The sequence below is a fragment of the Heterodontus francisci genome, chromosome 39 (assembly GCF_036365525.1).
Source record: "Heterodontus francisci isolate sHetFra1 chromosome 39, sHetFra1.hap1, whole genome shotgun sequence".
In the NCBI taxonomy this organism is placed as follows: domain Eukaryota; kingdom Metazoa; phylum Chordata; class Chondrichthyes; order Heterodontiformes; family Heterodontidae; genus Heterodontus; species Heterodontus francisci.
The window spans coordinates 20,940,299-20,967,639 of NC_090409.1; positions in this window are offsets into that span (position 1 = coordinate 20,940,299).

Below are 27,341 nucleotides of genomic sequence, written 5' to 3' on the forward strand. Positions count from 1 at the left end.
CACTTGCTTATAGCCTGTGACTTTTCTAATATTTGTCAGTTCCGATGAAGGGTCACTGACCCAAAACGTTAACTCTGCTTCTCTTTCCACAGATGCTGCCAGACCTGCTGAGTGGTTCCAGCATTTCTTGTTTTTATTTCAGATTTCCAGCATCAGCAGTATTTTGCTTTTATTCTCCTGAATTATGTTCATTTCTAAACAGGGAGCTATTTGCAGTTAGACGATGAATCTCCCTCATCAGAGAAAATAATGAGAGAAGATTGAATGACCAATCAAAGAGGAACATGTTTACGTTTTCCAACTTTATGGAGCTCGGCTTGTGCTACATAAGATATTCACTTACCTCAGCATAGAAACCCTGAACTCGATATCATAAATACCTCGCTTAGACAAATGAAAATACATTCATATTGCAATATGGTCCTTGGCGGATATGACATCTATTATATTTACGAATATCAATTATTATGAGCATATAAAAACAAGAATGCTAACACAAACGTTTACAGTATTGCCCAATGTTAAAACTGCTGCTTTTCTTTCCGGTTTGGTTCTCACCTGTATATTCAAGGTCGCTTCTCAGCTTTGCTATCTCTGGTATGACAAAAAAAAAACCAGTCAGCTATGACATTCCAATTCAAAAATTGTCTGATTCCTGGCCACCAGTTACCTCATGCCTTCCTTCACTGCAGGTTCTACATTACCTTCATCGAACACTTGGACTTCCACACCACTCTCCTTACAGCCCTTCTGAATTATAGAATCTTAGTTAGAATTCTGCAGCAAAGAAGGAAGTAATTTGACCTGATATGGGCAAACACGCTCCCTGGAAAATCTACCAAATTAGTTCCAATGCCCACCTCTTCCTCTTAGCCCAGCACATGTTTTCTTTGCAAAAAAAGATAATCAACAACTTCTGGAAAGTTAAGATTGAATATGATTCCACCACATTCTCAGACAATGCTCTCCAGATATTACCAACTCTCTGTGCAAGACCTGAGACGAGAGATTTTTTGTTAGGAAATGGCATCAAGTGATATCTAGCTGAGGCGGGTAAATGAGTGAAATTCAGGTCAACTATAATCAAATGGAATAATGGAACAGGCCAGAAGGGCAGAGCTAACTCCTCCCCCTACTATGTCAAAGTCTTGCAAAGTTGAATGGCTTTAGATTCTCCAAATGCAATAGGCACAAAGGGTTAAACGGTTTTCTTCTGTTCATATGGTATCAGGCGGGGAAAAAACTGAATAGCATCCAGCTATTCCAGTGTAACACGTTGGAGGGGCTGCACGCCGGACTGTTGTTGCTATCTCACAGGCTTGAAAAGCTGTAAAACATGCGCCTGCTTATACTTTACAAGTTCAAGGGATGAATACCCTTCCCCTGCTCCTTTGTAACAGTGGTAAGTGGTTCAATGGCCTCCTCATGCCCCAGCCATAACTGGGAGGAGGGGCCAAACGATCTCATAATTTTCCTGTGCAACCAACACAAGGAAAAGAATGGAAGCACAAGAGCACAAGAGCACGAGAAATAGGAACAGAAGTAGATCATATGGCCCATCGAGCCTGCCCAGCCATTCAATACTATCATGGTAGATCTTGGGCTTCAAGTCCACTTTCCTGCCCACTCCCCACATTCCTTGATTCCCTGCGAGGCCAAAAATCTATCTAGCCCAGCCTTACATGTATTCAACGCTGGAGCATCCACAACCATCTGGGGAAGAGAATTCCAAAGATTCACAGCACTTTGAGTAATTTCTCCTCATCTCAGTCCTGAATATTGGCCCGTTATCCTGAGACTCTTCCCCTGCATTTGAGATTCCCCGACGAGTGGCATTAATCTCTCAGCTTCTACCCTATCAAGCCCTTTCATAATCCTGTAAATCTCAATTAGATCGCGTCTCATTCTTCTAAACACCAGAGAATATAGGCCCAATTTTCTCAGCCTCTCATCCTAGGACAGCACCTTCAGTCCAGGGACCAATTTAATACATCTTCGCTGCACCGCCTCCGGTGCAAGTATACCCATTCTTAAATGTGGAGGCCAAAACTGAACACAGTATTTCAGGTACAGTCTCACCAAAGCCCTGGACACATTTAGTAAGACTTATTTATTCCTGAACTCCAATCTCCTTGCAATAAAGGCCAACAACCTTACGTTCCTATGTAACAGTGTCAAAGAGGTGGATTAACTGCTCCTGGTTCAGTATAAGAGGCTATTCAGTATGAGTGTCCTATTTCTGTCTCAATATAACAGGCAGGAGGGGCTGAATAGCTTCTGACTGTCACAGTAGCACAGGAACAAAGGACTGAATGACTTTTCTCTCTCCCTGTGTTAAGGCTTGATGGATTGAATTGCTAACTCACGTTTTTCTGCAACTGGCTCAAGGGACTCAACGGCCAACTCCTGTTCTGACCTAACAACTGTGAAGGGCTGAATGGCCTCCTGCTTTTTCTATGTTGCGACTAATCACAATTCAGCATTTATAATAGGTCAACACCCTCTATTGCTTCCACATAAATAACAAAAGAAGTTCCATATTTTCTCGCCAAAAAATGTACACACAACTCGCCTAATGGAGTAGCAACTCGTCCTGGCTATCGGATGCATTGTGCAGTCGCACAAATGAAGTAGCCACAAGAGGCACTGGAATTCTAGTCATTTTCGTACGTTTCTCTTTTATTTCCAGCAACACAAAACCCAGATCTGGAGCACAAATCGACGTGTATTTTTACGGCATTATGATAGCCGACTCCACTCCATGCTTAAACTGATCCACGGAAGGTTTTCCATATTGCACTTTTCATCTCAGCCTCTAACTTAATTTTCTGTTTCCCTAGTTAGCTTGCTGCACTCTGGCTATGCCTGTTCTCTAAGTCCCGGATCCTGGATCCATCGTTGATTGGTTGCTGAGCCAGTTTCATTTGGCTGTTCAATATCCCATTCTCCATCTCAGTTGTTGATTCCAGTCCGTGTTTCTCTGCTCACCTCACTCCACCCACCGTTTCCTTATCTCTTTCCAGCCTCTATCCACAATCCCTGATTACTTGCTGATACTACTTCATTCCAGTTTTTGCCATTCCCTTATTCCAATACCAGACTGCGATGTCAGTTTCCTTTATGTCCCAGAATGCTCCAGGAATTCTCGCTCTTCCTTTCAGTCTTTGACATCAATTCCTATTCCCCTACTGATTCTTCTCCACTTCAGATTTTCCTCTCTCACTGTCCCAATCTGTGACTCTAGTCACTGCTTTCCTGGTAAACTTGCTCTGTTTTGGGGTTTTGTCTTGCTCTCAGTCCCAGTTTCTGCCACCAGTCACTATTCCCTTCCAGTTCAGACTCCAGTTTGTGTTTGCACTCTCTCTCCATGCTGGTACCTAAAAGCAGTCCATTGCTTCCAATTGAACAGGCTCCAATCCGTCGTTTCCATCTCTCTATACAACTTCATTCAGCCCACTCCATGTCACCCATCCTGAAGAGTGAGAGTAAAAAAATGGAGCTGAAATTTTTGCAACAAAAGGAGGATATCAAGCGTGGTCGAAATCCCTGGGAAGGGGAAAAAACGGGAAGTTTCCCAGCAACCTATTTATATAAAGCACGAGATGCAATTACGTGTGACAGTGGAATATTGTCCTGGAATATCTGGTAGAAATATCGGTGAGACTATCAACCTGCTGCTCTCTAGTCACTTGCATTAACACTGTACTCTTCTGCTGTTATGCTCCACAAGCTACCACTTTCCCAAGATCCACCACACCAGAAGACCGTTCGGCGCATCATGCCAATAAATCTATGTTATTATTTGTTCATGAAATGTAGGCGTCACTGGCTAGGCCAGCATTTATTGCCTATCCCAAACTGTCCTTGAGAAGGTGATGGTTAGCTCCTTCTTGAACTGCTGAAGTCCATGTGGGGTAGGTACACCAACAGTGCTGTTAGGAAGGGAGTTCCAGGATTTTGAGCCAACGACAGTGAAGGAACGGTGATATAGTTCCGAGTTGGGATGGTGTGTGGCTCGGAGGGGTACTTGCAGGTGCTGGTGTTCCCATGTATCTGCTGCCCTTGCCATTCAATTTGGAAAAAGCCGTGGGTTTGGAAGGTGCTTTCTAAAGAGACTTGCTGCGTTGCTGTAGAGTGCAATGTGTCTTTGGGGATCCTGCCATCTTCCATGCGGCTCACATGGCCAATCCATCTCAAGCACCGCTGACTCAGTAGTGTGCATAACCTGGGGATGTTGGCCGCCTCGAGGACTTCTGTGTTGGAGATACGGTCCTGACACCTGATGCCAAGTATTCTCCAGAGGCAGCGAAGATGGAATGAATTGAGACGTCGCTCTTGGCTGACATACGTTGTCCAAGCCTCGTTGCCATAGAGCAAGGTACTGAGGACACAGGTTTGATACACTCGGACTTTTGTGTTCCGTGTCAGTGCACCATTTTCCCACACTCTCTTGACCAGTCTGGACATAGTAGTGGAAGCCTTTCCCATGCGCTTGTTGATTTCTGCATCTAGAGACAGGTTACTGGTGATAGTTGAGCCTAGGTAGGTGAGCTCTTGAACCACTTCCAGAGCGTGGTCGCCAATATTGATGGATGGAGCATTTCTGACGTCCTGCCCCATGATGTTCGTTTTCTTGAGGCTGATGGTTAGGCCAAATTCATTGCAGGCAGCTGCAAACCTGTCGATGAGACTCTGCAGGCACTCTTCAGTGTGAGATGTTAAAGCAGCATCGTCAGCAAAGAGGAGTTCCCTGATGAGGACTTTCCGTACTTTGGACTTCGCTCTGAGACGGACAAGGTTCAACAACCTGCCCCTTGATCTTGCGTGGAGGAAAATTCCTTCTTCAGAGGACTTGAACGCATGTGAAAGCAGCAGGGAGAAGAAAATCCCAAAAAGTGTGGGTGCGAGAACACAGCCCTGTTTCACGACACTCAGGATAGGAAAGGGGTCTGATGAGGAGCCACCATGTTGAATTGTGCCTTTCATATTTTCATGGGATGAGGTGATGATACTTAGTAGCTTTGATGGACATCCGATCTTTTCTAGTAGTCTGAAGAGACCACGTCTGTTGACGAGGTCAACGGCTTTGGTGAAATCAATGAAAGCAATGTAAAGGGGCATCTGTTGTTCACGGCATTTCTCCTGTATCTGACAAAGGGAGAACAGCATGTCAACGGTCGATTTCTCTGCACGAAAGCCGTACTGTGCCTCATGGAAGATGGCAGGATCCCCAAAGACACATGGTACAGCGAGTTCGCCACTGGTATCAGACCTATCGGCCGTCCATGTCTGCGCTTTAAAGACGTCTGCAAACGCGACATGAAGTCCTGTGACATTGATCACAAGTCGTGGGCGTCAGTTGCCAGCGTTCGCCAGAGCTGGCGGGCAGCCATAAAGACGGGGCTAGAGTGTGGTGAGTCGAAGAGACTGAGTAGTTGGCAGGAAAAAAGACAAAAGCGCAAGGGGAGAGCCAACTGTGTAACAGCCCCGACAAACAAATTTTTCTGCAGCACCTGTGGAAGAGCCTGTCACTCTAGAATTGGCCTTTATAGCCACTCCAGGCGCTGCTGCACACACCACTGACAACCTCCAGCCGCTTACCCATTGTGTCTCGAGATAAGGAGGCCAAAGAAAGTATATAGTACAGATTGCTGTCACTGTGCGTCAGTGGTGAATGGAGCGAATGTGTTGGATTGGGAGCCAATCAAGCGGCTGCTTTGTCCTGGATGGTGTCAAGCTTCTTGATGACGTTGGAGCTGCACCCATCCAGGTAAGTGCAAAATATTCCATCACACTCCTGAATTGTGCCTTCTAGATGGTGCACAGGCTTTGGGGAGTGTGGAGGTGATTTAGTCGCCGCAGGATTCCTAGCCTCTGACCTGCTCCTGCAGCCATGGTATTTATATGGTTACTCCAATTCCGTTTCTGGTCAATGGTAACCCCCTGGGATGTTGATAGTGGAGGATTCCACAATCGTAGTGCCCTTGAATGTCAAGGGGAGATAGTTAGATTCTCTCTTGTTGGAGATGGTTATTGCTTGGCACTTGTGTGGCGTGAATGTTACTTGCCACTTTTAAGCACCTGGATAATGTCCAGGTCTTGCTGCATTTCTACACAGACTGCTTCAGTATCTGAGGAGTCGTGAATGGTGCTGAATATTGTTCAATCATCAGTGAACGTCACCACCTCTGACCTTATGGATGAAGGAAGGTCATTGATGAAGCAGCTGAAGCCTAGGACATGACCTAGAGAAGCACCTGCAATGATGTCCTGGAGCTCAGATGGTTTATCTCCAAAAAACACAACCATCCTCCTTTGCACTAGATTGACTCCAACTTACAGAGCGTTTTCCCTCTGATTTACATTTACTTCAGTTTTGATAGGGGTTCTTGCTGCCATACCCGGTCAAATGCTGCCTTGATGTTAAAGGCTGTCACTCTCACCTCACCTCTGTTGTTCATCTCTTTTGTCCATGTCTGAACCAAGGCTATAATGAGGTCAGGAGCTAAGTGGACCTGGTGGAACCCAAACTGAGCGTCACTGAACAGGTTATTGCTAAACAAGTACCACTTGATAACACTGTTGATGACACCTTCTATCACATACCGAACGTTGAGAGTAGATGGATGGGGCGGTAATTGGTCAGGTTGGATTTGTCCTGCTTTTTGTGTACACGACATACCAGCACAATTTTCCACATTGCCAGATCAACGCCAGTGTTCTCGTTGTACTGAAAAAGCTTGGCTAGTGGCGCAGCAAGTTCTGGAGCACAGATCTTTAGTAATATTGCCAGAATCTTGTCAGCGTCTATAGCCTTTGTCGTACCAAATGCCTTCAGTAGTTTCTTGATATCACATGGTATAAATTGAATTGGACGAAGACTGACCTCTGTGATTATGGAGACGTCAGGACGAGGCCGAGATGGATCATCCATTCAGCATTTCTGGCTGAAGACTTTTGCAAAAGATTCAGGCTTATCACCTTGATAGAACTATCCAATTAGCTCTATTTAACTTCGGTTTCCCTGTAACCTTTTAAATCGGTTAAATTTTCAGTTTGCTGAGGAGGCAGGACCAGAGGTGTGCGAGGCTGCAATTTCGCACCCCTAAATGGTCTGCCAGGAACTTTTGAAGAGGTGGAAGGAGATCCTGTAAACCAACCACCTGCTTGAATGTGGTGGTTAGCCAATTAAGATTATTGAGGGAGGCTGGTTAGACATTGGAGCTGTAGCCTATTTGCTGGTTACTGTTGGGGAAGTGCATTCCTCCTTGATGCCCGAAGATCTTAAAATTTCTGACCCTCTTACATACCTAATTTGTGGACGATAACTGGGAATGGATGCACCCTTCTGTCTCCCTATCTAATTCTGCAGCTCCCACTTCTGCGTGCTGGTACTGGACGGCCTCATATCGACCCTCCAGACTCAGGAGCCTGCCCGCCATCCTTAATTGAATGGGGCTTCAAGAGGTAGCCACATAATTGTCTGACTCGTTCAAAATCGTCCTCTGGATCCCACCACTGGCAGTTGCAGTCTCCCAATCTGCATGCTATTTGGATTGAGGGATTGGGACTCGAGAACAAACAATCAGCACATTGTTGCCCCTTCAATCATCCATTTCACTTTTTAAAATTACTATTGAATCAACTTCCACTGTCATATCAAACAGTGCACTCGAGATTGCAAAAACACGCTGTGTTAAAATATGTTTCCCCTTTCCCCTTTTTTCCCCACCAATTATCATAAAGCCGTGCCCTCTCTTTTTGGACCCTTCTGCTGCTAGAAGCCTTTTCTTCTTACTTACTCTGTCAAAAGCATCCATGATTTGAAAACCTATCGAGTTTCATTCTCGTTTCAAAGTAGAATTCCAAACTCTCCACATAACTGGAATCTGTCATCACTGGCACCGTTTGGGTCTCTTTCTGCTCCACCCTCTACAGGTATTGATATCCAACTTAGATTATGGTTCTCAGCAAGAAACACGAAACTCTATCCAAGACCTGACCAGCGTTCCTATTCGAATTTGATAATTTAATTTATATTGAATCTTCTCATTCCCCCGACCACATTCTTTCAGTTTTCACTTCTCTGCGTTAGATTTCATCTACCTATTTTTCCAGACAGTCTATGTCTTGCTGACGTATTTTATTGTGTTCCTCGTTGTTTCCTTCATTTTCAAGTTTTCTGTGCTCTGGGAAGTGGCAAATGTGCCCTCTATATTCAAATCCTGGTCATGCATATATATCAAAAAGACCATGGGCACCAACAGCGGCTCTTGGGGAACATCACTTAATCATTCACTTCAAAGTGAAAAGCAACTATCTACACGGTCCACATGTTTCAACTTGATTTAATTTTAATTTGATAAACACATTTTGGAAGTCTATAAACACACTGTCAGCCACACTACTGGCATCAACGTTCCCCATTTCTTTCCCCCACTCTTTTAAACACACTTTCGAAAGACCAATAGGCATGCTCCATTAATGTACTAATATATGGATAATGTGGCCCCTTCGTAGCAATCAGAGGCGTCTTCACTTTTCCGCAGCAGTGGGATTTTGGCTGATATTCAATCTCATAGAAATTTGTGGTGGCTTTAACGAAAAATGGGCAGTATCGTCCATTACAAGTCTCGTCCGATATTCACCAAATCTATTCCCCCATTGCACCCCAGTACTGAGCGTGTGCTGTACTGTTGCAACTGCTGTCCTTTGGATGCAATCTTAAAACAAACCCCCTTCCGCTCACAGGCAAACGCAATTGATCCCTCGGCACTACTTTGAAGAAGAGATGGGGAGATCTCCCAGTGTCCTGGTCAATATATGTCCCTCACCCAACCGCCCGAAACAAATTGTCAGGTCATTATTACATGGCAGAAAGTAGGACCTCACCGTGTGCACATTGTCTATTGTGCTTCCAACATTACAAGAGTTATCACTCATTAAAAGTGCTTCTTTGGCTGCAAGCCAATGCTTTAGGACATCCTGACTTTATAAAAGATGCTCCAATTTATTTATATTTCGAGATACAGCACTGAAATAGGCCCATCTGCCCACCGAGTCTGTGCTGACCAACAACGACCCATTTATGCTAATCCTAAATTAATCCCATATCCCCTACCACATCCCCACCATTCGCCTACCACCTAACTACACTAGGGGCAATTTACAACGGCCAATTTATCTATCACACTGTAAGTCTTTGGCTGTGGGAGGAAACCGGATCACTGGGCGGGAACACACGCAGTCACAGGGAGAACTTGCAAACTCCACACAAGCAGCACCCAGAACTGAACTCGGATTGTTGGAGCTGTGAGGCTGCAGTGTTAGCCACTGCACCACTGTGCCGCCCTTGCACATTCTTGTAAGTAACTTTATAACAGAACTGGATTTGATGGAGGGCGCACAGCATGTGGTCAGTGCAATACCACACACTTATCTCTACCATCCAAAACTGTATTCCAGGTACCTCCGAATCCAGTTGTGCAGATTGAAAGATGGGGGTAAAAATGGAAAATATGTTTCTCAAGTGGTTTCCACATTGATTGTCGGACTGTAACAAGATAACGAATTCTGCTGTGAAGAAAAGAAGACATTTGAGCCCAACAGTTTGTTTCACTCACCTTCCACATTACACTTGTCCTTCAGTTCTAAAGGAAACAGCAATGGCATTATATTTTTGAAGCAGTACTCTGCACTGCCACTCTGAACACATAAATATACAGTTACAGGTTCCAGCTTTCTGCATTACAAATCACCAATACTTATCATATCATAGCATCCCACAAATGTGCCTCCAAACTATGCTATCTCTTTCAAATAGCAATCTGGTTAGTTCCACTTTCCTGGTCTTTCCTTTAGCTCAGTACCTTACGTTCTATGAAGCATTTATCCAACACCCTTTTGAAGTCTGCATCTACCATGGCAGACTGGTGCAAAAGGTGGAGTCACACGGGATCAGAGGTGAGCTGGCAAGATGGATACAGAACTGGCTCAGTCACAGAAGACAGAGTGTAACAGTGGATGGGTGTTTTTCTGAATGGAGGGATGTGACTAGTTGTGTTCCGCAGGGATCAGTGCTGGGACCTTTGCTGTTTGTAGTATATATAAATGATTTGGAGGAAAATGTAGCTGGTCTGATTAGGAAGTTTGCGGATGACATAAAGGTTGGTGGAGTTGTGAACAATGATGAGGATTGTCAGAGGATACAGCAGGATATAGATCGGTTGGAGACTTGGACGGAGAAATGGCAGATGGAGTTTAATCCGGACAAATGTGAGGTAATGCATTTTGGAAAGTCTAATGCAGGTGGGAGGTATACAGTAAATGGCAGAACACTTATGAGTATTGACAGGCAGAGAGATCTGGGCGTACAGGTCCACAGGTCACTGAAAGTGGCAACGCAGGTGGATAAGGTAGTCAAGATGGCATTCGGCATGCTTACCTTCATCGTTCGGGGCATAGAGTATAAAAATTGGCAAGTCATGTTGCAGCTGTACAGAACCTTAGTTAGGCCACACTTAGAATATTGCATGCAATTCTGGTCACCGCACTACCAGAAGGAAGTGGAGGCTTTGGAGAGGGTACAGAGGAGGTTTACCAGGATGTTGCCTGGTCTGGAGGGCATTAGCTATGAGGAGAGGTTGGAAAAACTCGGATTGTTTTCACTGGAATGACGGAGGTGGAGGGGCGACATGATAGATGTTTACAAAGTTATGAGCGGCATGGACAGAGTGGATAGTCAGAAGCTTTTTCCCAGGGTGGAAGAGTCAGTTACTGGGGGCCATAGGTTTAAGGTTCGAGGGGCAAAGTTTAGAGGGGATGTGCGAGGCAAGTTTTGTAGACAGAGTGTGATGAGTGCCTGGAACTTGCTGCCAGGGGAGGTGGTGGAAGCAGATACAATAGCAACGTTGAAGAGACATCTTGACAAATATATGAATAGGATGGGAATAGAGGGATATGGGCCCCGGAAATGCTGAAGGTGTTAGTTTCGGCAGGCATCAAGATTGGCGCATGCTTGGAGTGCCGAATGGCCTGTTCCTGTGCTGTACTGTTCTTTGTTCTTGTGACAACAGAGGGAAGTAGAAAATCTTCAAAATTCAAGACACTATGTCTGAATGTGGGCAGCATTTGCAACAAATTAGATGAATTAATAGCTGAGATGGAAATTAGTAGGTTACAACATGCCAAAGTTTGTGAAGAACATATTCCAGGACTCTTAACTTTTAGAAAAAGATAGGCAAAGTGAAAAAGAGGAAGCATAGACACGGGAAGAAAAACATGGGATAGTGATAGTAGAGATAAAGGCTCTTAGCTCAGAACATCAAGCAGTGGAATCAGTTTGCATGGATATAAGAAACAGCAAGTGGCAGCAAACGTTGTTAGAAGTTGCTTATAGCCCCATGACAGTAGTTTTAGTATAGGGCACAGTATAAATCAGGAAATTAGAGACGCGTGTAATAAAGATAATACACGTATCATGAGGAAATATAATCTTCATATAGACTAGGCAAACAGAATTTTCAGTAATAATGTGTGGGAGAGTTCACGGAATGTATGTAACATAATTTTTCACGTCACTACGTCAAGGTACCAACTCGGGAACGGGCTATTTTTAGCCTAATATTGTGCAATGAGGGGCAGTTAATTAATAACATTGGAGTAAAGGTACCTCTAGGGAAGAGTGACCATAATGCAATAGAATTTTACATTGAGTTTGAACGTGATTTAGTTAAGTCCGAAATAGGCCCTTAAATCTAAACAAAGTCAACTACATAGTTGTGAATGGCGAGATGTCTAAGGTAGATTGGGACCTAAATTAAAATATATGATGGAAAATAGGCAATGAATGAATCCATAACTTACGTCAAATATAATATCCTTTAAGAAACAAACAAACCACAGAGAAACCGTGGGTAACAGGAAGTGTTAATAGATAATATTAGCTCAAAGGAAGAGGCTTATAGTTTAGCAAAAATAGCAAGAAAGCTGGTTGTGCAGATTTTAGAATTTGACAAAGGGGGACCAAGTAATCGACAAGGGAAGAGAAAAAATAATATGAGAACAGGCTATCAAGAGGGATAAAAGAAATTGTGAACATTTCTATAGGTATATAAATTGGAAGGGATACATGGAACCAAACGTGGATGTATTAGAGGTATACATGATGGTGAATAAGGAAGTCGAAGAAACATTAGAAAAATTTGTATCTCTGCACAGCAGAAGACATAAATCAGTCTGTAAATAACAAGGAACCAATGGTCAAACGAGAATGAAGAACTCAACTAAGCAGTATAAGTAAACATTGTACTGAAGAAATTAATGGGACTAAATGACAGATCCCTGCATCTTGGGCTTTAAAATAGATAGCTCGAGAGATTTGCATGATCTTCTTGAATTCGTTAGTTCCAGAGCCGTTCGTAAAGATTGAAAGATATCAAACATAACCCCGTTATTTTATAAAGGGGGAAAAGAGAAAACGGGAACTCAATGTGGGGCAAACAAAATGATAGGGGCGGCACAGTGGCGCAGTGGTTAGCACTGCAGCCTCACAGCTCCAGGGACCCGGGTTCGATTCTGGGTACTGCCTGTGTGGAGTTTGCAAGTTCTCCCTGTGTCTGCGTGGGTTTTCTCCGGGTGCTCCGGTTTCCTCCCACAAGCCAAAAGACTTGCAGGTTGATAGGTAAATTGGCCATTATAAATTGTCACTAGTATAGGTAGGTGGTAGGGAAATATAGGGACAGGTGGGGATGTTTGGTAGGAATATGGGATTAGTGTAGGATTAGTATAAATGGGTGGTTGATGGTCGGCACAGACTCGGTGGGCCGAAGGGCCTGTTTCAGTGCTGTATCTCTAATCTAATCTAATCTAATCTAATCTATCACTAGGGACGTGGTAACAGGTACTTAGAAAATCAGAATATGATTAAACAGCATCACCACGGATTTGCTAAAAGAGAAAAGGAAACCGGGCTTGACATTTTTTTTAGTGTTTTTGAGGATTTAATGAGGAAGATGCAGAAGGGGGAATCCACGGATATAGTACCTTTGGATTATCAAAAGACATTCGATAAGGTGGTGCACACGAGATTAAGACTCATGGGATTAGTATTGCCATGAATTGAGGATTATTTAATGGACAGAAATGAAAGAGTAGGAAAACATGAACCTTTGCCAGATTGGCAGGCTGTAACAAACGATGTACCGCAAGGATCAATACCTGGATCACAACTATTTACAATCTGTATTAATGTCTTAATTGGGGAACTGAGTGAAAGGTGTCCATTTTTGCTGATAATAAAACGTTAGGTAAGAACATATGCAGTGAAGCAGAAGTAAAAAAAGGTACAAAGGATACTGTCAGGTTGGTAAGTGGGCAAGAAGATGAAAGATAAAACACAATGTGGCAAGGTGCGAAACTACAACTTTGGACTGTAATATAGAACAACAGATTTTTTAAAAAAGGTTTCATACTGGACAATTTTTACATGCAGAATGATCTCGTGTCATTGTACATGAATCACAAAAGGCAAAAATGCAGGGACAGGAAGAAATTTCGAAGGCAAATGAAATGTTACCTTTTGTTACAAGGGATTTGAGTAAAAGTAAATACATCTTTCTACAATTATGCAGGATATTCGTGAGGCCAGATCTGGAGTCTTGTGTGCAGATTTGGACTCCATAACTAAGCAAAGACAAATTTGCCCGAGAGGGATTGTAGCGAAGCTTTACTAGACTGGCTCCTGAGATGAGGTGATTGTTCTAAGAGGAGAAAGTGCAGATGAGCCCTATATTGCCTAGAGTTTAAAGGAATGAGAGATGAAACGCCTACAATTCTTATGGGGCTTGTCAGCTTGGATGCTGAGAAAATGATCTAGAACACGGGGTCACAGCCTCATAATAACGGGTCAGCCATTTAGGACTGAGACGAGAAGAAATTTCTTTACGCAAAGCATTTTGAATCTTTGGAATTCTCTTTCCCAGAGAGGTGTGGAAGCTCAACTATTGAGTATATTCAAGACTGAGGCCGAGAAGGTTTTGGTAGTGAGGGAATTACGCAGTAAAGGATAATGTGGGAAGGCCGAGTTGAGGTAGAAGATCAGTCATCAAGTTGTTGAATTTTAAAACAGGGTCAGAGACCAAATAGCCTACTCCAGCTCTTATTTCTTTTATTCTTAGGTTCAATGGAATTAAATATACTGGCCCAGTAATAGAACCACTGCACTACTATACCCAAGGCATAATGTGTTTTATTTTACTTTTCTTTATCCGCCAATAATATATTACTCCAAACTTTATCACATTAAAATGCATTTTATATTCTAACTTTAGAACTAGTCTGAAGCCCTTAATTTTATTCCTCACTGTTTGGAAAAGTCACGTTACATATTCAGAAAAATAATTTGAAAAGAATTCTGATCATTATTAACATAGACTCCGAGAGTGGGTGCAAGATGAGCATCTCGATCACGGACTTCTCCAGACTATTGGGATTATGACATTTTCCTTTCACGATAATGGTATTACTGATATTTGTAGATGATTTTTTTCTACCATTACTTTGTTTCTCTCATTTCTGCATGTCTATCTTTTTCGTCTGACTGTTTCTCCCCATCACTTGCCCCCATTGTATCTCTGTCCCTCCTCTCTCTTTCATTCTCTTTGTCTCTTGCTTCCACTGCCTCCATTTCTGTCGCTCAGTTGTTGCTTTTTCACTTTGCCTACAATTCCATTGTTCTCCCTCTTGCCTTATCTGCCCTTTTTTCGCTGTCTCTCTCCCTGCTTTCTCTCTCTGTCACTTTGGCCTTCTAACTCTTTCTAACTGTTGCCGTCTCTCTGCCATGCTTTTTCTGCCTTGCAAGTCGTCTCTTCCTTCATTTGTTTGTTTTTGTCTCACTTTTGGATCCTCCTCCTCCTCTCTCACATTATCCTCCTTGGTTGCTCTGTTTCTCTTCCACATATGCAGTCCTCCTGTCTCTCTGTTCCCATTTCCTGCATCTCTCTCGCTCTCACCCTGTCTCTCCTCGCGACTCACTGTTCCTCTTAATCTAACTGTTCAGAAACGTGAACGACTGTTTTTATTTTTTGGTAAGACAAGATGATACTCTGATCAGATCCATAATCTTGCACTGGACAAACGGCAGTGGGGAAAATGGGCCACCTCATGGGGTGTATATATACTTGGGTGTAAATCCATCTCGGGCCGTAATGGTAAATGGACGGTATCGCATGGGGAACCTTTTAAATTCCCGTTTTTAAGCACAATTGGCTTCAATAGAACTGAATATCGGGCGATGTGTGTAACAGACTGTCACTCAATATGAATTTGTAGCCCAGAAAACCACGAAATTACTAACCTAAGTAACTTCTTTTACCATAAGGTGAGCATCACTGAACCAAAGCAGGAAACAGTGGTACTTATCCTCATTGCTCTTGCATAGATGTCTTGTCAAAAATCTCCATCACTGCATATAATGTAGTCACAAGCAAACGGCATACTAATGAACTCTACAAACAAACTAAATGAATTTTATTGATTTTCATTCGCAATTTTCGCAAAAAAAAAGCAAAGAGGAGCTAATACTCACCGCCATGTGTGCCTTTATCTTCTAATTCTGAATGATTAGCAATGCATATTTGTACAATTACAGCCAAATTTCAGACATGCTTTGCGATCTTCTAAAATAAGGCACCAAGTGACTGCACTGTTTGAAAACATGACATTGGGGTACAATGGCAGTGGATTTAATTCAGGTGAATTTGGACGATTGTCCATGACAAATGGGATTGGGGACAAAGGTTGGAGAGAGCACTGGACGAATTACAATTGTAATGGATCATGGATCGTGAACAAAGTAGAAGCTGTGAATGGGGTGATACAAAATCGGGGACGGGGAGGGATGGTTATCCCGTATCTTGTCCAAATCAAAAGGACTGCAGTCACAGAGTGAAAGATTCAATACAAGTATCCAAGTTAAGTCCCTCCATAGTTAATAATTAGATTCTTTGTGTTTAGTTATCTAAGTGGTTGTTATTCGGCTTGGGTAGAAAAATAGTCTTTGGTTAGTGTACTTTAAGTAGCGATTCGAAGAACGGAAGTGCAGCTTAGACATCGTTATACATATAATTACTTTAAAACGAAGGAAATTAGTTTAAGCTTCTAATCGGATTTGGGGACAGCTGTGATCCGCTGTCTCTAATTCCCGTGCCACGTGGGAACTTCAGGACTCTTCATGTGTCCAGGAGGTCGATGTTTGCAGCAAGTGCCTGCAGCTGCTCGAATGTATGCTGGCGGTTTCTCAAATTGAGGGCAGATGGTTTCACTGCAGCATATATGGGTTTCCCAATGTTTTCTGGAAGGTTTAAAAGGCAAGCAGGTTTAAATCAATTAGGTCATGACAGAGCAATGAGAAATAAGTGAGAAATATTTTAGTGTTGTAGGACAGATTAGGGCGTGTAACAAAATGCACTTTCTTTATACAAACCTTTGGTGTGTAAGGAAGAGATTGATTGAATTGGAGGTGCAAATTCAACGTGGAGGTTACAACATGGTAGCTTTTACTGACACATCGTTACAAGCTCATCAGGACTGGCAACTGTATATATTAGGTTATTTGGTCTACACGAAGGATAGGGAAATGGGTAGAGGGGGCGGCATAGACATCATGATTAAGAATAAAATGGCAGCAATGCTTCTGGCCAGTTAGTTCAGTTGGTTGGAGTGGGGTGCTCACAGTACCAAAGCTCTGGGTTCAATTCACCCCATAGGCTGCTCCCCTTCTGAAGGATGATCGACTTTCTTCGGGAAGTTTTGCTGGACCTGTATGAAGCTTCGTTTCAGCTATAATTGTAGAGGTGTGTCCTATTCTGGTCGCCATAGTTTAGGAAGGAAGTGAAGGTCCTTGAGCGATTGCTGAGGAGATTTAGCAGAATTGTTTTCGGAATTTTAGCCATAAGGTGAAGTTGAAAAAGCTGGGATTGTTCTAATTGGAGAAAATAAAAAGATATTAAGGAGAGATTTGACAGGAGTGTATAAGATCATAACAGGTTTAGATAGGATAGACACAATCAAGCTGTTCCAATCAGCTGATGGTACAAGGACCTGGGGACACTGATTTAAGGTTCCAGATTGAAGATGCAGGGGGATGTGAAGAATGTTTTTTTTTTAAATTATGTAGCGAGTAGCAATGACCTGGAGCTCGCTACCTATGAGGATGGTGGAAGCAGATATGATGAATAATTTCAAAAGGAAATTGGACAGGGACGTGAGGAAAATAAACTTACAAAGCTCTGGGGATTGTGCCGAGGAGTGGCACTGATTGGATATTTCTACAGAGAGCCAATAACGACTCAATGGGCCAAATGGCCTCCTTCTGCTCCGTTATGGCTCTATGACTCTGCGAGGATATCACAAGAGAGAAACAGGCAGTGGGACCTCGATTCATGGAACTGAAAAAGAGAAAACCTTTTAAGGCTGTATTGAAAGTTTTGTTTAGGCCCTGTGATAGCAATTGTGAAATATCAAAAATATAGATTCAGAAATGTAGCAAAGGCAGAATGTTTCTTTTATGGGGGTATGTATCTTTCATATAGATTGGTATAAGCAGAGTTACTCGTGCCAGAAAGGTAGCGAGTTTCCTGAGAGAATTGAAACAAGGTGTGACATGTTCCCAAATCAGATGGTTTCCATCCAAGTCATTAAAGGAAGTAGGTGAGAACATTGCAAATGCTACCCTTAGAAACGTCCAAAATTCTCCCGAATCAGGAAATATTCCTTTGGATCAGATGTCACCCGCTATTTAAGAAAGGTGATCGAGGGAAACTAAGGAATGATAGAACATTGAACATTCCATTGTCAGTAAATTCCTAGATTCCATAATTAAGGAGTGGGTGACTGAGCATCTCGAATGTGTTCAATTGCTCTGTGAGAAAGAGCATGTATTTGTTAAGTGTGTGTCAAGCCTGTGGAAATTGATTGAATTTATTGAAGAAGAGACTAAAGTAGTGGACAGATAAATATACATGGCTGTTATTTATATGGACTTCCAGAAGATGTTCCTTTTCAAAGTGTTGCAATGATTTGCTGGTATGCTAATTGGCAGTAGATGACTAGTGGTGTCCAACAGTAATCTTGCTACGGCCTCGACTAGTCACCGTATTTATTAAGCACTTAAATGATGGCATAGAGAGCTAATAATCCATATTTGCCGACGATTTAAACATAGCAATGAAATTAAGAAAAGGCAATAATAGATAAAATAAATAGATAAAACTGTGGCGCATAGAAATAGAACTTGAAAATGTGATGAATAGGTGCAGAAAGTAGGCAAATTGGCGGAAGGAATGCTGGAATATAATGTAGCAAACTAGAATACAAGATGGGATAAGTATGCCAAAGCTATTGTTCGAGTTAGACCGTGCCTGCAATATTCTGTTCAATTCTGGGCACCAAACCTTAGGAAGGATATGTTGACCGTGGAGGGAATACAGCGTGGATTTTCCAAGATAGCTTGACTCCAAGGGTAATGTTGCAAAGAGAGAGTAAGCAAACTAGGCCTGTATTTGCTGACATTCAGAAGTTTACGGTGTGTTCTCATAGATGTTTTGAAGATATCAAGGATAGCAGGGATGGAGGGAAACTCTTTCTGCTACTTCGGGAACCCAGTACTGGGGAACATATTCTAAAATAATAGAGCCAGTCCTTTCAGGAGTGAATTTAAGGAACAAGGACCTACCTACAGGCAAAGGGTGACATAACTAGGAACCCAGTTGCTGCTGGGCCAATTCTTCAGTTCAAATCTGAGGTTGAGAAATATTTGTTAACCAAAGATATAAAGGGATATGGGGAAAAGTCTTTTTATTTTAATTCTTGTAGGCGTCACTGGCTAGGCTAGCATTTATTGTCCATCCCTAATTGCACTTGAGAAGTACATATATGTATATACAGTGAAGTCAAAAATCAACCATGACCTCAATGAATGTTGCAAGCTAAATTCCCTATTTCTGTTCCCATATCCCTATCTTTCTATGAGGCAGATTTAATATAAATGTTCAAAAGATAATTGGATGTATGCCCGAAAAAGAAAGTTGCAGCGCTAATAGAAAACAAAAACAGGGAAGTAGGATAATTGGATCATTTTTTCAAAGTGTAAATACAAGGACTATAAACCTAATTGCCTCCTTCTGTGTTATAATATACGATGGTAAGAGGCACTGGTCTCACAATGGGAATGAGAAGTAGGACCTATGAGTAAAGATCAACAGAACAGAGAATAATTACGTGGAAGAACATGACATCTGTGGAGTATGGGGTGCAAGAGTTTTCAGGTTACATTTGGGCCATTGCTTAATGACATTTATGTAGATTAGGCCATCTATTATAACACCTGCCCCCGACTTTCTGTGGAACTCAGTGAAATGTTGAGTCGGGTGAGGAACATATGGTGGCTGATTTGCATTCCTAAACAAGACAAATTTTTACCTCACAAAGCTTTGCCAGGATACGATGATCAGAATTACGACATTAAACATTATTTGTGCATTGCACTTACCCCTATCTTTCTGACGGACTGTTTCTTCTGATTCATTTTAAAGAAGAAAGTAGAATTGTTCCAAATTCAGAAACAAGTAACTATAAAGAGGATGTTTCTTTTTACAAAGAAGTTCTATTTAGCTGCACGAAGAGGCATAGACATTTTATACAAGGATAACAAAATGTTGGGTGAGATATCCACTACAGCAGATAATTCAAATGCATTATCTTATAGCGTAGTGAGACTTTGGAATGTATGGGCGGCTGATATGGCAGATGTTGGCTCTCTCTGTACCCGCAATAAGCAACTGGACTGGTTACTGTTAGGTGCAGCTGTCACATCATATCCCTATGCATGACAACCGTCTGATGCTGATCAAGACCGTCTGCAATGTTAATGTTACATTTAAGGTCTTGACTAAGCGTTCATTCCATCAACAAGACTGCCAATATTGGCATAAGCAAAATAACCCAGCAAACTTCCTGCCTGTGCTGCTAAGGCACTTATCCCTGCTTTTGTGACGTCTAGGCTTGACTAGTATACTTCCCTTCTGTCCATAATACCATCTCCACCCTACATCCAAAACTCTACTGCCCGTATCCTAGTTCACACAAAGTACTGTTTACACATCACCCCTTTGTTTGCTGCGTAACATTGACTCCTGGTACGGCAACATCTCAATTTCAAACATTAATCCTTGTATTCTGATCCTTCCATGACCTTGCCCCAAACCACCAACGCCCCAACCCCCACCACGACCTAAATAATCTCCTCTAGCATTTCACCTTTCAGGATCCCAATGAGGCTCCGATTCTGGTCTCTTCCTATTCCCTGATTTGCATCACTTTACCATTGGCGATCTTGCTGTGATTTGCTAGGGCCCAAAATCCCGAAGTGTGTAGCTCTTCACGTCTCTACCCTCTTTTAATAGTCTACTTAAAACCTATCTTCCTGAAAATGTTTTTATCCACCTGCTAAAAAAAATGATGAGGCCCTGTCCTAATTTTTTTCATAATCTCTCCCATGCAGGTTGCACGACTTTCACAGAGTTATATCAAAGCACGTTATTATTGTAATCGAAACCACATCATTGGCTGTAAAGTGAAGTGGGCCATATGCTCTAAGACTATTTAGACTCTGAGCTTCATTCCCACGTCCTCTCGATAACCAAGTCGGCCTGCTTCCACCTCCATAATAGTTCCTGCCTCTGCCTTTGCCTCAGCAGATCTGCTGCAGAAATCCTCATGCATACCTCTGTTACCTTTAGATTGAACTATTCCAAAGCTTCCCTTGGCTGGCCTCCCACCATGCATGCTCTGTGAAGTTGAGCTCATTCAACATTCTGCTCTTCGTGTTTTAACTCCCAAAACGTTCCATCCACAGAACAACAATGTTATCCCTGACCTACATTGACATGGAAACACTGTAATTTTGAAATGTGTATCTTTCTATTCAAATCTCAGTACCATTTTGTCCTCCCTATTTCTGTAACCTCCTGCAGATCTGTCACCCTCCGAGAACTCTGCATTCTTCCAACTCTGGCCTCTTGGGCATCCATTGCTCCTCCCCCGCCCAATATTGGCAGCTGTGCCATCAGGCATCCAGGTCATATAATCTTGTGTTTCCTCCACCTCTCTCCCCTTCTTTAGGACACAATTTAAAACCTTTCTTCACCAATCGTTTGGAGTCTCATGATTCTTGGGGCCATTAAACGTTTAATGCTAACAGATAAATAAAACTTATTGTTCATTAGTCGAGCAAGAATGACCTTCAATATTTCATGCCTCTGCAGAAGAAATGTGATATGTCTGATAATAGGCACGTTTCTCGTTATAATCATTTAAATATTTGCTCACGTAAATCTTTCAGCATTTTCAAAATTTCCTCTATTTCTAAAGGAATGAAAAACATCAAGACCTGTCATCATTTTGTAAAAAGTTGGCTTTCAGTGGCAAAGTTAAATGGCCTGAATCAGTGCACCTCAAAAAAGTGACAGGAACATTTGAACATTTGAGCCAAAACTCAGTGATAACACTCTCTCCTTTCAACATGAGAGTTGTGCTTCAAGCTTCAACTCCAGAGACCTTAGCAAATAATCAAGACCTCCATTCCCAGTGCTAGTATTGAGGGAGTGCTGCATTGTCAGATATCTGCCTTTCAGATGTGACGTTGAATCGAGTTTCAGTCTGCACTCTCGGGTCGACATCAATGCTCCCTCAGCATTATTCAGAAACAGAGCAATAGAATTATTCTCTACATAAATATGTAAGGGGGGAAACACTCAGGTCTGCTATCATCGTCGTGAGACCCACGTGGTCAGATATGACTCCTCCCTGGTTCAGAAGAGAGATATCATGGAGAGAGTGCAGAATATTCTGCAGGTGGAAGATGAACAACCATGGAGGGATTTGAAAACAGGCGTGTGATTTTTGAAATCATGTCGTCATTTGACAGGGAGCCAATGTAGGTCAGCAAGACGTTGCACTCAAGCAAGAGGAGTGTGAAATATTAGATGCAATTAACAGAGTGAGGGAAGAGGTATTAAAGGGTTTAACATCTTTGAAAGTGGATAAATGAACAAGCCAGGAAGAAATTTATCCGAGGCTATTAAGGGAAGCAAGTGAAGAAGCAACAGAGGCTCTGACAATCTGGATTCAGAGGACAGGAGGACAGTTAAAGTTGTATCATTGTTTAAAGATAAAGAAAGCTGTAGCTCTAATAATTACAGGCCAGTCAGCCCAAAGTCGGTGGAAGGAAAATTATGAAGTAACAGTTATGAGGGACAGGAAAAAAATTAATTTAGAAAGACATGGAGTAACCAAAGGAATTCAGCACGCTTTGTTAAGGGAAAGTTGTGTCTGGCTCAAATGATAATATTTTTGAGGAGGTAACAAGGAGGACCGATGAGCGTAATGCATTTGATGGTGTCTATGTGGATTTCAGCAAGATTTTTTAAAAGACCCCACGTGGCAGATTGGTCACCGAAGTAGCTGCCCATGGGATCGAAGATAAAGTAGCACATTAGATCCAAATTTGGCTCAGACGGAAGAGAAAAGGGTCAATGGGTGTTTTCGAAACTAGGAAGCAGTTTCCAGTGGAGTTCTGCAACCCTCAGTTCCATGCCCCTTGCGTTTTGTGGTATATATCAATGATTTAGACGTGCATTTATTGGCCTTGATTAAGAGGTGTGCCATCGATACAGATATTGACTGTGTGGTTTATAATGAAGAAGAAAGCTGTAGACTGCAGAAAGATATCAGTACACGAGTCAGGTGGGCGGAACAGAGGCAAATGGAGTTCAATCCCGAGAAGTGTGTGGGAATGCATTTAGGGAAGGCTAAAAAGGCAAAATAATACTCAATAATGGTAGGATACTGAGAAGAGTAGAGGAACAGAGGCACTTTGTAATGCATTTCCACATATTTCTGAAGGCTGGATAGGTAGGTAAGGTGGCCAGGAAGGCATACGGGATACTTAGCTTTATTTGTCGAGGCGGAGAATATAAGAGCATGGAGGTTATTATGGAGTTGTATAATCACTAGTTAGGCCTGGAATACTGCGTGCAATTCTGGTGATAGCACGATGGGTGAGATATGATTGTACTAGAGAGGCTGAGGAGGAGATTTACCAGGATGCGGCTGGACTGAAGAATTTTAGTTCCAAAGAAATATTGGATGAACGATCGTGGTTCTCTTTAGAACAGAGGAGGTTAGTTGTGTCCAAATTGTATTGTATAAACTTATGAGGGGTCTAGATAAAGTGTTTTGAAGGCCCAATTCCCTTTGGTTGAGGGGTATATAACCAAAGGACATAGATTTAGGGTTAGAGGTAATAGGTTTAGAGGGAATTCGAGGGGATTTGTTTCACCCAGCTTGCAGTAGGAAGATGGAACTCACTGCTTGAAAGAGTGGTCGAGTCAGCAGCATTTAAAAGTACTTGTACATGCACTTGAAGTGTCATAAGATACGGACTAAGAGCTGGAGAATGGAATTAGGCTGGATGGCTACTTGTGCACTGACACAGACACTATTAGCTGAATGGACTCCACCCATGCTGTAAATTTTAGGAATCTATGATTCTTTGAGGTATGATAGGTGAATGGGACTTAGTGCAAGTTAAGCCACTGGCAGCAGAATTATGGCTGAGCTCAATTTTATGAAGGCTAAAATGTGGGAGACAAGTCAGGAGTGTGTTGGAATCGTCAAGTCAAGAGGTAACAAAGAAATGAAAGAGGATTTCAGCAGCAGATGAGTGGAGACGGGAGCGAAGCTGGACAATGATATGGACGTGGAAGTAGCCAGTGTTAGTGATGGTGCGACTATGAGGCTGCAAGGTCATATCGAGGTCAAATGTGACGCCACGTTTGTGAACAGACTGGCTTATGTTCAGACCGCTGCCAGGGAGAGGAGTGGAGTCGGTAGCTAAGCAATGGTATTTAGATTGAGGTCAGGAAACAATGTCCTATGTGTTCCCAATCTCTAATTGGAGGAAATTGCTACTCATCCAGTAGTGGATGTGGATAAGCAGTGGATGAGTCGAGAGAAGCGGTGGTGTCGTCAGCGTAAATGTGAAAACTAATGCTGTGCTTTCAGATCACGTCACCAATTAGCAAACGGTGCTGAGGCAGGAAGTGATACTCTGACTATGATTTGATAGACAAGGAGGGAACCAAAAAGAGCTGGGTGCTCATTGGCTGAGCAAATGTCATGGTGTCCCTGTCAGCGAACAAGTAGCCATCCTGTCTACTCTGTTCCAGCTCTTGGTTTGATTCGTTGTAGGTTATTGACTAGAATTGGCCCGGTGCATGCACAAATTGACATTCGATTTTGATGTACAAGTCGATGGATATTCTTGCTTGTCACTATTCAGGAGATGGAGGAATAAAGTATATGCATTTATATAACCAAGGCCATGGGTTGAGGTCCCACTCTAGAAATTTGAGCATTTAATGTCTACTGCCACTCATGGTGCCAATACTGAGGGAGGATTGCACTGTTTTAGAAGTTGCCTTTCGGTTAAGAGGTGAAATCGAGGACCCACTGCCCTCTCAGATGAATGTTAAAAAAAAGCCGGGGAACTGTCAAGAAGTTTGGGGATTTCTCACCTGTGTCCTGGCCAATACTTATCATTAATTAAAGGTTATTTAAACAGAGGCCTGATTATTATAGGATTATAGGCTGGCACATGCTATGCATAAGTTGCATGCCATGCTTCTCAACATTACAATAAAGGCTGGAATCCAAAAGAAAAATACTTCATTGTCTTTAAAGTGCTTTGAACATCATGAAAGGCGTTGCATTAATGAAAATCTGCTCCCGTTGCCCTCCTACAAGACAATTGCTGACATGAAAAACCATGAGCAATAAAGTAACATATTTCAAAAGCATGATGGCAGGAGATATTGTGTTTATTTACCTTTTTCTTTCTGTCTCAGTTTACTTCCTGTTCAGAAATGATATTTTGCGTTCAAAACCGATTTTCATTATCAATATGCTTCTGTTTCAAAAGCAACAATTATACCTTTCCAACATAATTTGGGAAGAGGGAGCAAAGTAGGATAAAAACGCTTCAAAATTGAGTACTAAATTGCTTATCATTCGACATTATATACTGTGATTGTTTTCAGTTTCCTTTATCTGAGTGAACATGTCAGAGCATTTAATAGCAGAGGAGTGATCTGATCGTGGTGTTCAGAATCCTCAAAGGATTCTATAAGGCAAATATGGAGAGCGTGTTTCCTCTGTCTGGGAATAAAGAATGACTGCTTTAGTCTTACAATTATAGCTAGGCCTTTCAGGCGGCAAACGAGGAAGCACTTTTGTACAAGAAGGGTAGTGAAAATGATACACCACGGAAGTAGGTCATTCAGTCCATTGTGCCTGTGACAGGTATTTGAAAGAGCTTTGAAGCATCTACTTCCCTGCACTCCCTCTATAGACCGACATTCTTTTCACTTCAAGTGTGGAAGTTATTATTGACAGTGCTTCGATCACCCATTAAAGCAATGCATTCTAGTTGATTGGGAATCAATGTGCAATTCTGTTTCTTCATCTTCATTTGTTACTGCTGGTTAACTACTTTCCTGCCAGCGGAAACAGTTTCCCACTCTTAACCCTCACGAAAATGTTGAATTATTTGAACAGCTGTATCAAATTTCCCCTTAGCCTTCTCTGCTGTAAGGACAGCAGTCTCTGCAGGCAACTCAAATATTTAATCTCTGGTACATTCTAGTAGTTCTTCCCAGCACCAGTTCGAAGGCCTTTGTATTATTCCGAAGATATGGTGCATATAACTTGTCACAGTATTACAGTTGACTCCTAAATGGATTTCTTCAATGATCTTTTTTAAATGCAGTTGCTGTTATACTCTATTCATATATTAATGAAGCTAAGGCTTCCTTTGGATTTTTTTTTAATAGTCTGCCCACGTCGTCCTGCCACCTTCAAAAATTGTGTGAGTGGACCATCACCTCCTTCTACCTCCTACTGGCATGGACTGAGAACTGGTTAACAGACAGAACACAGAGAATAGGAATAAATGGGCCATTTTCATGTTGGCAGGCTGTAACCAGTGGGGTACCACAAGGAGTAGTGCTTGGATCTATGATTAAATGTAATATTTCTAAGTTTGCATATGACACAAAACGAGGTGGAAATGTGAGTTGTGAGGAAGACGCAAAGACCCTTCAAGGAGACTTGGAGAGTCTAAGCAAATGGGCCAAAACCTGGCAGATGGAATACAATGTGGAGAAATATGAGGTTACCCACTTTGGTAGGAAAACAGAAATACAGAGTAGTCTTGAATGGTGAGAGGCTGGGAAGTATGGCACTACAAAGAGAATTGGGTGTTCTTGTTCATGAGTCACTGAAAGCTAACATGCTGGTATGGCAAGGAATTAAGAAGACAGATCATATGTTGGCATTTATTACGAGAAGATTTGAGCATGGGGGTAAAGATGTCTTACTGGAATTATGTAGAACCTTGGTGAGACCACAACTGGCGAATTGTGTGCAGTTTCATTCTCCTTATCAAAGGAAATGCATACTTGCCACAGAGGGAGTGGAAGAAAGGTTCACCATACTAATTCCTATGAGGTGTTGTCCTACGAGGGAAGATCAAATTGATCAATAGACCACGGGTCTAGAAGAATGAGAGGTGCTCTCATTCAAACATGCAAAATTCTTAAAGGGCTCAAAAGAATTAATGCTGAAAGGATGTTTCTCCTAGCTGGGAAGTCTAGAACCAGGGGACGCAGTCTCAGAATAAGGGGAAGGCCATTTAGGACTGAGATGAGCAGGAATTTCGTCACTAAGAATGTAGTGCATCTTTCGAATTCTTTGGCCCAGAGGGCTGTGGAAGCTGTTGAGTATGTTGAAGACAGAGATCAATAGATTTCTGCATAGTAAAACATTAAGGGATACGCTGATAATGCAGGAAAATGGTGTTGAAATAGAAGATTAGCCATGATTTTATTGAATGGAAGAGCGGACTCGAAGGGCTGAATGTCCTGCTCCTGCTCCTATTCCTTATGATCCTATGTGCTTATGGTCTATGTATGCATCCCCGTTAAAATTGTAGCACATAGATTATATTGCATCTTGTCATACTTAATACCAAAACAAATCACTTCACGCATCTTTGCATTAAATTTCAGCTGCCCTGTGTTTGCCCATATCATTAGTCTGTGTATGTCTTTTTGAAGCCTGTTACTATCCTCCTCACAGTTTAGTACATTTCCATGTTTCATGTCACCCTCAACTATTCAAAATATGCCATTTATGCTCAAGTCCAAGTGACTAATATATGTCTT